At 40.8% G+C, this 15,187-nt stretch overlaps 1 protein-coding gene across 1 annotated transcript in view; it reads right to left on the bottom strand.

Annotated features, from left to right (window-relative positions):
* col5a1 (procollagen, type V, alpha 1) overlaps positions 1-15,187 on the bottom strand; it is a 120,428-nt gene that overhangs the window by 67,781 nt on the left and 37,460 nt on the right. The window lies entirely within an intron of this gene.

Here is a 15,187-nt window from a genome sequence, read left to right as displayed (position 1 = left end):
CGTCAAACCTCATCCCTTCAGGAAGAACCCTTTTGGAACCCTTATTTCCAAGAGTGTAGATCCTCCTGACCACAAGTGGTGCAATCCTAATTGTGCCGAGATGAGATAATTAATCATAACACCTTTGCATTAATGAGAACATCCTCGCAGCACTGAGAGCTCTGTGGCAGAATGTGTTTAATGATGTGCGACATGTACACAGCGAAAGACAGAGGCGTGTGCGCATGCCGAGAAAGAAAAGTGAGCTGTTGTAAGGATCTTATTGGGTCTGGAAAAAAAAAGCTGATGGCTGCGTTTGATTGTACTAACTCTACAAAGAAAATGGGAAGAGAAGAGGCTGGATAGGGAACGTGGACCTGAGCTGAGTTGCGTTTAGTGGTGTTGGACCGTTCAGTACAAACAGTTCCAGACATTTGAAGTTTTATTCTGTGCTAAAAGTTCTGGGCTATAAAAAGGGAAGCCAGGCACTCAGCACGGCACCAAACCAAATGCAGATGGATAGGCAAGGAGACGTTGGAAGCAAACATTTTTCACTTAGAGAGGCAGAAAAGCAACTTAAAATTGCAATAAGATTACATGTAAGTCTTAAGAACGGTGGTGGAACTGTGAATGGTCAACATTAATGGGAGATATCCTCACTTATATTATGGTCTGGGTGAATACTTCTTGATATTCATTGTTTTTCCAACCATACACAATGTCACTGACTTTCAGTCTTGCTAGCATAACACTAGCCTTCTGGCTAACAGCTGAAAAAAAGAGTTCTTTCAATCTTGCTAGCATAACATTAACTTTCTTGCTAATATCTGAGCCAAAGAGTTCTTTAGCTTTCCTAGCATAGCGTTAGCTATCTGGCTAACACCTGAGCTAAAGGGTTTCATGAGGTGAACAGACTAGAAATATCTCCTGTTGCCAAGTCATATCAGGTTCGTCCTATTTACTGTGGTAGTGAATGCTTATGGTTGTTCCAGGAATTAGTCAAACCCTAAGGATTTACAAGAGAAATGAATTCATTCAATCCTGACTGGTCATCACCTTATCAAACATTATACCTCGCCTCTACTACTGAGTATGGGTGATGCTCCAAAGCCATTTTATCCTACACTTCCCATAATGCAACTTAGTAGTAGTGTCTCTTTATTAGACCCCCAGTGCTGGCACCTATCAACCTTCACACCAGTTTGCAACACAAACTCTCTGTTCTAAGTCTGTAGAGTCTGAGCCCAGTATGAGATAACCCTGATTACATCACTATTACACAATCTGGAGTTATTCAAGCATCTATCATTCACCATCATCGCCATTTATTTTTTTCCGGGTAAATTAAAGAAATTTTGGTCTGATTTAAATTCTACACCACTAACGTTACTCGCTGTTTTTCAAGATATAATTTGTTATTATGACAATATGAGTAACAGATCTCAAAATTATGTTGTTAATTTGTGATTTTTATCGGAAATGTTCTTCATAAGATGTTTTTAGGTTTATAACTCTCTTTCCCCCCTTTAAAGCAACAGGTTCTTAGAATATTACAGCAACATATTTGATGAAATCCCTTCATTACAAATTAAGTTTTCCTTTCTAAATATCTGTTGTTGTTGTTGTTGTTGTTGTTGTTATTATTATTATTATTATTATTATTATTATTATTATTATCCAATTTATTTTAAAATATTGATATGCTTTTTGGTTATTAGTTCCCCTGTATTGTGTTGTATATTTTGCACATTTTCTTGAATAAAGTAAAAAAGAAAAGCTACAAAAGACATTATACAAATCTTTTCAAAAGAATTCTCCCAGACTAGTAAATTTACTTTAATATATTGATATAATATATGAAACATACAGTATATTACTATCGTTACTATTTTCATTACTTCTATTATTCCAGATAAAAACGATGATAGAAAAGTAAAGCCTAACTCTTTGCAAAAATGTCCTCCTATCTTTTCAAACAGTTATTTCTGCATTAATATAAAAGCCATAGAGTACATGCACTCCCATGAAAACTGTACACCTTCACAGTAAAACTATTGTCAGAGTCTTGATCCACCGTGACAACCACTAAAGCTGGTTCTGATTTCCTTTTCTTTGAGCCAGAGCTGCTCTTTTCACCACACGTCGCTTGACAGATTCTGGTGCCAAACGTTATATAAGCTGCTGTTTTACAGATGTAGGGAAGCAGTAAATATTCCTATACTGTACTCCAGCTGTATGCTAATGCCAAATTTCACATTTAGCATTCTGGCGCTGAATGGCCGACCCAGTCCAGCCGCCCATTAAACCATGAGATATACTCCATTACTGTATATGGAGACCACCGCTCTATATTTCCATGACAGGAAAGTGCACTGCAACCGCTACATGTGCAGAGTCAGGGATTCAGAATTTGATAAGGCTGATTGGTTAACCAAACACTTAAAAAGAACAGGAAATTATAGCTTCTTCCTCACCTCAATGGAAGTTTATGACTGAAATATACCATATAGAAGATGATTAATCTACAGCAACACATGCAAACACACAACACACCAATCCCACACCCAAACACAGCACACCGAAGCGAGAAGAAAAAAAAAACCTGGAATTATACAATCACACCCAAACCCCTGGGGGAACCATAAAAGACATGCAATCATCTTTTCTATTTGAGCAGGGACGGTGACATTTTTCACAGTGGAGCATCATGTGGCACATCAGAGTGGTGCTTAAGGCAGAATTTTCAGACAATAACAGGGCTGCCGCTGTCAGCATCTCCCTGGACTCGGCTGAAATATGACTCTCCTCCCGGCCAACGCTCTCTGCATGTCGAGTTCTGGTGCAAAAGCCATCGCCTGTGGCGGTGAGTGCGCTCACTTCACACGCTTCAGAAACTGTGGAAGACACTTGCAAGCACATGCACACAAAACATGCATGTGAATCCATTAGATTACTGAAGAAGAACAAATGCAGGTTGATCAATATGCTTTAAAAAGTTCATATTCATCAATTCTCTCTCTTTTTTATTTACTGAAACGTCACCTCAGCTTTTTGGCTTTCCTCCCTGAACCTCACCCTGTTTGGCCCCCTCACATTTGTCCCTGCTGGATGTTCTGGTTGTGTCCAGGTGGGGGCAGGAGAGTGCTCTAATGAGCATGAAGCCAAACATTTGTCTCTATCTGAACCTGACCCACAATCAGGCAGCCAGGGTGGACCGGGTTCATCGTGTTCAGAAATATATCATGCATGAGACGGTGCATTTTCAAAATCATCACATTTCAGCTAATGAACGTTGTAAATTATTGCTACATGAGCGGCTAAAATGTGACCAAATGAACTGCACATAAAAAGTTAAAGCCTGAGGTGAAGTAGGAGATTTGAAGGGGGATGAGGGGGGGTTGCCATCCCCGTTGTTAACCTGCTATTCTCCCCTCTACATCTATTAGTCGCATAGAGAGTTCAGGGACAGAGAGCCGTAGAGCCGCAAAAGTTAATTCAAGTCAATTAATCCATGAGTTGTCAACTTCTAAATTAATCGCCAACTTTCTGATAATCAATTAATCGTTTTGAGTCATTTTTTAAGAAAAAATATTTAGATTTTCTGATTTCAACCTGTGAAATGTGAACATTTTCTGTCTTTGTTACCCCTCCATGACAGTGTCTATTGGGTTAAAATACAGAACCAAAAGAGTCGTTCCTGAGTCCAAGGGCGGATATTTCATGCAACAGTTGTAACATAAATAATAATAATACATAATAAGCATGAGCAGACACTGTGATGCTGCCAGAGGAGTGCTGACTAAGATTACAGCACACATAGGAATAAATTACAAAAGAATGTATTTGTGTGTATTTCTCATTTCCACCCTGATGTGCTTATTGTATTTAAATTTTTTGATCAAAATTATTCAGCAGTCGCTCAATGTTGGTAGGAACATGTCCCTACCTAATTCCCCCTTGCATGAGTCCGTTTGCTAGTCGTGGGTGAACAACACGAATTGTGCCCATCCCCTGTGTTAAAAATAAACATATCGCCTACTGAGGTGAAGGGAGCCCAACAGAGGATTATTTTGATTAGAGTAAGGTCTTGAGGTGATGTCAGGAGACCTCCTGCTGATCAGTTTAGGGGGGCTGGGCTCAGCTTCCCATGAAATTTGCACTTTCTTGGCTTAGAGCAGCATGGCATGAAATCAACAACACAAACCAACGCTCATTATGTCTTCATATCCCCAGGGATACCTGATAATGGCTCTGTTTACCTTTTACAGAGCAACTTAAAGAAGAAAAACTCAAGTTTCTCATCATTTTACTGGTCATATGTCAGCGAGAGGAAAAATAGGTAGGAGGGCCCCACAGGCCAGAGCAGGATAAGACTCTGGGAGGTCCGAGCGTTGGCTGCAGTTTAAGGCGAGCTACTTTCTCAACGTATTTACACAGTCACCCCTGAGCTCTGAGCCAGGCCTCGGGTCCCACTGCCAGCCCACACCGGCAATACTGACAGTCCCAGCGCCTGGGCATACTCCAACCTGACCGCGAAAACCAAACAACACACTGCAGAGGTCAGCTCGCCACACACAGGCCATAAATCAGCGCTGTGGACACACACACAAAAATGCACACGGACGAACAAACTACATACATACATTGTCCACATAGTATACACAGACATGCAGACGCGCATATACTCAACAAAATATAAACATTTATGATTTCGCTCCCAGTTTTGCTGAGTTGAAGTCAAAGATGTGAGACTTCTACTATGCATACAATTTTTTTTTTTTCCACAGATGTTTCAGATTTTTCAGGTGTGGCATATGGTGTCTTGGACGGGTCACAATACAAGCCCACTCAGTTTTATTTTGAAAAAAGACATTTATTAGGCATTGAACTATGACTATTTCATTTAGGGCGTATTTTTTCCCAAAGTCATGACCCTAGTCTGCCACTGATTGGTTAGTACTTGTGACCATAATTTGTTGGGTTGGTTAAGTTTTTAAGATATACACATGCACATAGTCATATGCACATTTTAGCGTGGCCTTTTATTGTTACTAGCCCAAGGCACACCGCAATAATCACGCTGTCTCAGCATCGCTATATGGATTATCTTGGCAAAGGTTAAGGGCTCACAAACACAGATTTTTAACAAATCTGTGAACAATATATGAGAGGAATAAACCTTTTGTGTGCATACAAGACATTCTGTATCTTTTACTTCAACTCATGCAAACTAGGCGCAAAACTAAAAGTGTTGCGTTTATATTTTCATTGAGTGCATATATGCCTACAGAGAAATTCCACTCTGACAAATTTACAGAGTGAAACCTTAACCAGACATCAAGTACATTTTCACCCACATACACTTTCCCCTCCAGACTGTAGCTCAGTCCCAACGCTCAGAACAGCTGCCAAGAGCAACAGGTCCGTCTGCCACCCCACTTATCCACTACACAGCACCTTAACCATTCCCTCACCTCTGTGCCGCTGTCCTGTTTTTAGACCTCTCCATCATTTCACCCCTCATCTTCCCAGCCGCCATCACACTCCCTTCGGTGTAAGATTTTAATTCCACATCTCTAAGGACTATGGGCAGCCATATTCCCATTTCCCGTTCATTCTGGGGAGTGGAAACCAGAGCGGCTCGCCTCACCTAACAGACGTAGATTCTGGGTGTTTGGCTTGGCCATTTGCTGAGATCTACATAAAAAAAAAACTGCTGAGGGCACACTTCGTCGCTTGCTGACACGGTAAAGGAATAACAGAGGGAATAAGTGGGCGAAAGACAAACATCTGACATGAGTTAGGGAAATTCTCTTAATTATCCATGGTGGAAACTCCATCTTCCCTGGGGCTACTGAAGTCTACGTCCCATTCCTCAGCCTGAATTGTATAGAAGTAGTGTGCTCTGACAGTGAAGCATGACATATACAGTACCTTGGACAAGATAATATAGACAAACATGACTGCAGCAAAGTCTTTACAGGGAAGATGAACATTAGGATTCCATCTGCTCTGGAAAAACTTTTTTAGTGTTTTGAACACTAAGCCACAATATACCATTCAAAAGTGACGCTATGGTTACATCATTACATAATAAAATACGCAGCGATTAATTCTCTATTTGAAGATGTAAAAATCTATAATCAGTGATGAACAGTGTTTCCAAAAAGTTCACACATGGACTCAGAACACCTCTCAAATCAATCTCAAATCATTGCTTCCCCACTTACTTGATTTTATCGTTAGAAAAACTGGAGATCAACAGATAAGAAATTTGAAAATTACACTAATTTGCAAGTCTATTAGGTACACCTGGCTAAAATAAATGCAGTCCAATACAAACGCCTTGCAATGAATCCTACCTTCATGAAGGTTATAATGTTCAGTTTCTGTTGAAAGTGTTTAGAGACATGATGATTCAGCTTTATGATCATTTTGGAGGGTGCAGTTTGTGGAGTTAGTGAATTGTTTTGTATGTCATGTGTTAATGACAGTAGGCTAACAATACATCTTAAAAACTGAGTGTCAGGCGACTGAGGTGGATTCTCTGTACGCACTTCAAAAAAGTTTTCTGTACGTAAGATTCCAAGCAAATTGAGCCAATTTCCCAAACTCTCCTGTTTGAGGTGTTTTGTCTTTTCTGAAACACAGTTTGTCTTCTTATTGTGACAAACAAACATCTCTTCGATAGTCTCCCGTGTTTGTGCAAGAATTCTGCCGTTGTTGAGGGGGTACTATCTGCAGTGGAAAACGAAATCTAGAAAAGCACCTGGTGCCTAAAGTGAGTCAAGCGAGCTGAGTAGAGCCAAGCCATACTGCGCAGAAACATGACCTAAGTGTCCGACAATGCTGTCTAAGGCTAATTTGTAATCACACCTCTGAATAGGGCTTTAGAGATCTAATCTCAAAGCACCCTCAATAATTTAGATTTAGACGACCACTTACATTGCCTTTCAAAGCTGTCAGACTTCAGATCAGAGCTACTGCAATGAGATACATTTTGGTCCTTTGTGGAACCAGGGCCTGAATACCCCTTCATACTTCTTCACCAGACCCAAGCAGGGCATCAGATTTCCAAGTCTCCTCTAATGGGGCTCCATGAGAGAAGCCATTATGCATCCATTTACCATCCTAGGCAGACCTGTTAACTGTTTTTTGACACCTAGGAAGTTTTTTTTACAACACAAATCAAGGAGTCCAGGTACATTTGTGAAAAGCACTGAACTGTGGATTCACTGATTCAAAAGTTTTACAAGAGCTACTGAGTGCAGCTAATAACAAATCATAAAACAGAAGGCCTGGCAGCATCAGTCGAACCCATTTTACTACTACCTCAGTGACTGGGCCAAAATGGGCTAAAATCAGATTCTGAATTTGGAAAAGCTACTGCAAGTTCTGTCAACTTTTCTGCAGTATAACCTCTTTGTTGTAAATCAAGAGTACCTCTACAGGTGATCTTGACCTTAAATGACTGAAATATATGAACTGTAAATAAGAATTAGATCCCAGATCCACTCTATAATCCTTAGTCTTACATTTCTATAAGGTATAAATAATATGCTAAGTAGCACCAAATAAGGGTTAGAAAGTAGTCTACACATTAAATCAATACTATCATTTATCACAAGTGATGTAAATCCCTGAACACATTTGCACATTGCTCAGAGGATGCCATCACACAAGTCCAAGGCTCTGGAGCATAAACGCAGCAACATGCATACTCGCCCAAAGTCAATTTTCACTTTCCCCTGTACAAACTGTTTTATTTATTAGCAGTTATCAAATTACAATGAAGACTAAAGTTAACTGTCATGTTTAATCTAGTGCAGCAATGTCAGAAAAAAAGGCCCATCCCAGTTTTACAAAGTCCAGGGTGATGCTTTTAAATGTCTTGTCTTGTCAGTCCTCCTGACTTAGCATCATGATCACCTTATGAACAAACCAATGACAAGAATTTTACTCAACAGTTACTTACATACTTGACAGAAAACGACATGTGTGGTCATGCTTTCAGGCATATATTTCCTCTGATCTGTGGAAACAAACTAAAACATCAGCCAAGTATCGTGATAGCATCTCATCGGGAGATAAGTGTATTGTCCAAACGATAGAAATCTCCATATTTGAGAGGTGAAAACATTTTCTGTCATTTTTTCATGAAAAAATTCCACTACATAATTACAAAAAATAAGCCATTAATCAACTTGCCCACTCTGGCAAGTGAGTTGCTAGATTTACCAGCCCAAAATGGCATTTCACTTGCCGCAGGTACGAAGGCAATCCTTGTTGTTGAGCCCTGGGATGGCAAGAAAACTGCAGAGAAGTCCTGAGGTACAGACGAGGAAACAGGATGTGTAAAACTCATCATGCCATCACGATATTAATGCTCTTAACGAGCATCAAGCTCATGTGTTGCATGTTTTTACTACTTTTTCCTGGCTCTGGTCGGACCTCGGGAGCTCCACAAATCAGCCCTATTTAAGGCCTCCCAACCCTTCACACAGCTCCTCTTACTCTTATCACACCGTCTTGAACTCCCCCACTCATTCCATGTCTAATCCTTCGTTTCAACATATCTTAACCTCAGTCCTCTTCTTCTCAAGCACATCACGCTTTCTTACCTATCCTCCCCAATTTATCACAGCCCACCCACACACATGCACATCCAACGACCCCACCTCCCCGTGTTCAGACCATCAGTCCGAGACAGCCTATCAGCGGATACCAAGGAAACCTCTGGATGATGTCATGTGGTATGGCTGCTGTTCCAACACTGACATCAGTGGGGAGAGAGAGAGAGAGAGAGCTCCTCATTCTTTCCAGAGTATGACCCAAAAGTTTTGGCTCCGCTGCTCAAACCTACTGCTCCAGCTTCCCCTCTCCTCCGCACAGTCTCAACCCTGAAAATCTTGTTTTCTCGACACCAAAACCTCCAACCTGCTCCAGCCTGCTCTCTAATATGCCAAATGTATGTCTTTCTCTGACAAAAGGACACTACACTCTTAGAAATAAGGGTTCCACAGGAGTTCTACCTTGAGGGCTGAGGTTCTATCAGAACCATTTGCTTCTGCACCTTTTTTGAAGAGAGGGTTTGCCAAGGGATCTTTGAAAGACTAAGGGCTTTTGGAGGAAAAGAGTTCCTGTTGAAATCCTGAAAAACTCTTTGTTCCAAAAAAAAGAGTTCTCACAAGAACTCCCTGGGTGGGTTCTAGATAAATTCCCTAGAATATAAAAAGGTTCTGATAGAAACCCTTGAGTGGGTTCTAGATAAACCCTTGTAATATGAAAGGGTTCTCCGTAGAACTCCCTGGATGGGTTCTAGATAAAACCCTGGAATCTAAAAAGGTTCTCTGTGGAACCCCCCTTGGTGGGTTCTACATATAACCCTTGGAATATAAACGGGTTCTCCATAGAACTCCCTCAATGAGTTCTAGATAAACCCTTGGAATAAGAAAGGGCTCTCAGTAGAAATCTCTGGGCAGGTTCTTTTTAGCACCCTTACATGGTGAAAAGATTCAGGATAGAACCCCCAAAGAAGGATCTGGGTGGAACCGTTACACCACAGAAGGGTTCTCCTTTGCAACTTCCCATAGGGGGTTCTGTGTGAAACCTCTCACAGATGGTTCTAGGTATAAACCCTTGAAGTTGAATTACAGGTAGTACTCTCTGAAAGTGTTCAGAGTTGAACCCCTACAAAAGGTTCTACCAGGAAACAAAAAAGGGTTCTCCTGTGGGGACAAGTCAGCAAACCCTTTTTGGTTCTAGTTAGCACCTTTATTTCTAAGAGTGTACATGATGGCCCACAGTCATACCGGTCGAGGATGATTTCAATAGAAATGGAAGCCAGACAAGAAGTGCTGTGTTTGCACGGCTCCACCTCGACTACTTCGATTCACTCGAGGTCCCCTGCGGATTACCTCTAAGTGAGGCCAAGTGGTCCGTCTGTCCCGCTTGTGTTCCCTCAGAACCAGCCGCAGCCATTTATTTCACTGAACGCTGCTTAGAGCCAAGGGATGGGCACTAAATTATCTCTGGTTTTTCTTGGCTCACTCTCACTGGGAAACAACAGCGAACACGGAAATCAGGGGACACATTCTGCAGATGGACTGTGTCATGCAGGCCCTACCTTCTGAACAACACAGATTAAAATACACATCCATAACCCTGCAGTCATGAAGAAAAACAACATTGCTGGAAGTCATTAGCTGAACCGTACCAAAGATACCGCTTCTTAATGACTGATTTTACATGTGCATTACAGTTATTATGAAGAAGTAATTACTATTTCATTTGCAACAGATGAGCAGGTGAAGTTAACTATCTGTCTTCTTATATAATCATCACCTTAATTGCCTTCATTGTCTTCCCTGGCACACGCTACAGAGCTCTTATGCAGAAAGAAAGAGGGGAAAAAAAAACATTATGGTGCTTATAGAGTGGTAGAAGCTCTCGCTGCGACCACATAACCATGTCAGAAACCAAACCACAAACCACCTCGGTATACAGTAAGTACTACTTGCCTCCAGACTGCTGTATGTAAAGAAAAGACACGAGCTCCTCTAAAGAACTTGACAGGCGAAAGAAACACACCATTCACTGTGAGTCAAGGGTGTGATAAGTAGAGTTGAGTACCGTTCACATTTCAATAACGGTTCCAGTACCGGTATCCAACTGTAACTTTTTTTTTTCGGTTCTTTCTTTCTCTGTAATAACAAAAATGTAATTTGGGTTGTAAAAAATTAGTCCAAACTTCTAAATCTTAACTCTTTTTGAATTTATTTTATCATAATACACTTTACACATCACACAAAATAAAATCTTCTTTTATTGTTATGCTGCTGTTTGTCACTACCACCATGATTACATACTGTAATGTACTTAACATAAATAGTATGTGAATCACATACTATTGGTTTCATACTAAGGTTTAGGGCATCCTAATAAATTTCACATACCATTTTACTAAATAGCATGTTGCTAATTATTGGCTAATGCTAGCACTAAAAAGCACAAAAGTCCAGTTATCTTCAACATTAACTTATCTAACGAGCTAATTAATCTTAGCATGAATGCTAATGTTGGCTAGTAGAAATCACATTATCTGTCCCTCCTCGCCTCTGTATTTAAATTTGCTTCTGAATTTTTCAGTCCCTCTCAACATATCTTTTTTTTTTTTTTTTTAACAGGAAGTTATTTTTTAACAGTCTTCCTTGTGATGCCGGGAAACCTACTATGACTCTTAATGAAAACTTGGGAGAAGTCAAATGAATGCTGTCTAAAACAGCTCTCACAAACTGACAGTTCAAAAGTGCTGTTGCTCTTTTCTTGTCATTTCCCCGTTTACATGCTGTTTTCTCTAAAGAGATTGACTGGAAATTGCGGCCCCCTTCAGTCAACTGAATTAATTGGCCTGCCGGTGAAATCAAATACCATTTTTGTGTTTTCACGCTCAACACCTCTCGGTGGTAACTGACTCTGGCAAAAGTCAACACAGGATCAGACTAAACTACAGAGGGGAGAAGGGAGTAAGAGGAGGAACGGCCTGAGCATAATTTGGAAACTATGTGGCATATTTTCCATTTTCTGCACGCACTGGAGCCTGTCCTGTCTCCCAACTGGCAGACGCACAGCAGGAGGGCTTTTAACATCTCTCACAAAATATCTGTCTGTTCCCACGGTAACCATTGGACTGTTACCGCCGCTCTGATAGCCGGATAAGATTTTAAATTGTTCCTGTATCACCTCAATCTCATGATGAGTACGCTACAGGCAATAATAAAATTACAGCAGGATTACAACTGCTTATATAAGCATATAAATGCAGTCATCTTGTTGGCAAATGGAGGAATTTACTAGTGGCCATTAGGCTTAAATAATAGTTGTAACACACACACACACACACACACACACACACACACTGACAACATCTGTATGTATGCCTCATTAAACAGCTCAAGTCAACAAGTTCACTAGAAAAAAACATAATCCATGTAACACACTCTTAGAAACGAAGGCTCCAACTAGAACCATAAGGGGTTCTTCAGCTTGTCCTCATAGGAAAACCATTTTTATTTCCTGGCAGAACCATTTATAAAGGTTCCACTTGGAACCCCTTTTAAGACTTCCACCTAGAAAGCCAAAATAAAGGATCGCACCTAGAATCATATGCGAAAAGTTTCACGCAAAACCCATCTATGAGAGGTTCTACAGAGAAAACCCTCTCCAGAGGGTTCTATCGAGAGCCTTTCCACTTTCTCAGGGTGCCAACAAGAACCCACCCTGGGGGTTCTACCAAGATCCTTTTTATATACCAAAGGGTTCATGTAGAACCAATCCAGAGCTATATTATCTGCAGCCCACCCAGGGGGTTCTACTGAGAACATTTTTAGCCTGCAAGAACCGATGCAGGAGATTGAAGCCAAAACCCTTTTGTAGTCCAGGGGTTTTATCTAGAACCTTACCAGATAGTTTGCAGGGTTTTACCTAGAACCCTCCCAGAGGGTTCTACCAAGAATCCTTTTACATTCCAAGGGTTTTATCTAGAACCTGGCCAGAGGGGTTACTGAGAGCTTTTAAAATGCAAAGGTTTTAACTCAAGGGGTTCTACCGAGAACCCTTTTATATTATGGTACAAATAAACCTTGATGAAAGAGTTCTTCAAGGGTTTCAACAATCCTCGAAGAACTCTTTCTTACAAAACAGGTTTCTTTGGATGTAAAGGGTTTCTAATGGAACCTTTAGTCTTACAAAGAACCCTTAATGAACCCTTTCCCTAAAAAAAAAGGGTCTTCAGAAGCAAATGGAGTGGAGACTCAGCCCTTCAGGAAGAACCTTTTTGGAACCCATATTTCTAAGAGTGTATAAAATGGTGTTCTACTCTGCTGCTTCATTGTGACTGCTCTTATGGAAACAAGTTCAGCTCATACTGTATGTTTTCTCTTGGAATATAGAAACCTGGATTTGGTTTTCTGTGATTAAAAGCTTTAAACGTTTTAGTTTTAGTTTTACATCCCATCATATATCTATGTCCCCTATGGCCTGGCTTGGGATCGTCCGGTGGGGGGGGGCGGAGTGATGTCATATTTCATTCTTTTTGTCTGTTCTCACTGAGCAGCAGTGAGGTTAAAGGTCAGCTGGCTCAGCATCAGTCACATCAGTCAGCCTCTGTTACTAATTATTATTGAGGGCCTCAGCCTCACAGACTAATCCCCCTTTAAACAAGCACAACTCTGACGGGACAAAGACAACACTATTCCTTGTGCCTTGTGCTTCTCTGTGTGTGTCCCTGACAGGGGTCATGTTTAAGAGACAGAAATATCCTCAATAAAAAAACAAGACTGTTGTAGGCGCCATTCAAACATATTACGATTCTTCACATTAGGTGAAGGGGTCGCACTTTTACAGTAAGTCATGAGACGTAACAAGCCATACTTTGTATAAAATTAGATTAAAACTAGAAATAATATTCTTTACTAGACAATATTAGACATTTATTGAACCCTTTTTCTTAGAGGATAAATAGGGACAAAATACAAAAGAACTGCCCTGTAAACTTAAGTGTATAATTTCCCACAGTTACGCCCTTATTAAACTTCCTTAGAGGGTCAATAGGGACACATTACAACAGAACTGTACTGTAAACTGAAGCATATTTTTCCGATAGTATGACCCTTATGAGGCTTTATTAGAGGGTCATTAGGGACACATTACTACAGGACCGTACTGTAAACTAAAGTGAAATCACACATCTGCTACTTGAGACACACCTTCTTTGGCTGGTCCCGTACAATTGGCAGAGCAGCCAAGACCGACGCCAACTTCTTTGATCAAATCACATCATGTGCCTACAGTATTACTGCAAGTCTGTGCGGTCACAGACAAAATATTCCTCTACCTCTATCATTTTGGCCTTTACTTGGTGCAAAATAAGTGTCTAATAAAGGGTCTAATACTGTCTAATAAAGAACACATTATTTCACAGCGCAGCTTATTACGTTTTACTGCACTGTAAAATAAAGTATGACCAGTGAAAGCACTTTTCATGTTTTATTTTGTGATGCTCCTCATCACGTATCTCAACCCCAAAAGGCTTCCTGTCACTAGTCAGATTAGCATTAATCTTTCATTTCCAGTGTTTATAGACATAAAAAGAAGAGGAAGGAAGAAGTAAAGCCCTGATTCTAATAATGAAAACCTGTCACCGCTTGTTAAAAACCTCTGTAAACAAAACTGCTGCAGCCGATTCAGAGGACAGACATGAAACCACCAACAGATATACAACAGTTTGACTTATAACTGCTGAATTGCAACAGTGAGGCAAAACTCAAAAACGGCAACAACAGATGCGGCACAGAAATGACTTTGGGGACATTATGTTTTTGTGTGGAATGTGTGGATTATATGGCACCTTAAATTAAATATGATTTGTGATTATGTGCATGTGTATGAGTGGGTGGCAGAGGTCAGGGGATAAGACGCTGGGGGGCTCCACAAGCTGCATCCACGCATATCTATAGAGGATGTGGGTGCTGCCGCAGTCCCCATCTCGTGCAGCATGACACGCAGGCTGGGGATTGGGGATGACCATCATTTGCACCACAGCCACATGTGACTATACTGTAGTTAAAACGAAGAATCTCATTTGCTTTTATCTCATTCGCTTGAGGACTTTAAATCAAAGAGGAGTTGGCCTGGTGACTGGTGGTGTGCAGACATGGAAATAGAATATAATGGGAGATGCAGAGCTGTCAAACCTATGAATCAATTCAAACATCCCGCTTTGGCGCAATCAATTCACACAGAGTCACAAACATACCAACTGGATTTGTGTGCATCTGGTAAAAATGACACTCAGAAAACATGCAAATGGTCCCAAGATGGTGCAATAAGGGCTCGTGTCCACGTAGTGTTCTTTTCTGAGTGCCAGCATCTTTTTTAAATTGTTCCCAATGAGCACAGAACATATGTGGCAGCATGTGGCTGCCAGGGTTGGGGCACATTAACTTTGAAAAGTGTCAGTTACTGAAAAGAAATTATGTGCAAATTTCAAGTTAGTTAGGGAGAAGTTGTTAGGCCTGGTGGCAAGTATGTTTTAACGGGGGCCCGATGTGGGCCAGGAACAAACTGCTGGCAGCTTTTAGGTAGAGCCCTACAGTTTCTGTGATAATATAATCATGGCTGGAACTGTGGAGTTGAGAAAAGCCAAAAC

Source organism: Lutjanus erythropterus, chromosome 20, assembly GCF_056507025.1.
Source record: "Lutjanus erythropterus isolate fLutEry1 chromosome 20, fLutEry1.hap2, whole genome shotgun sequence".
Classification (NCBI taxonomy): Eukaryota; Metazoa; Chordata; class Actinopteri; order Lutjaniformes; family Lutjanidae; genus Lutjanus; species Lutjanus erythropterus.
The sequence above is the reverse complement of the archived record's forward strand: the minus strand, read 5'-3'. Positions and strand labels throughout refer to the sequence as shown.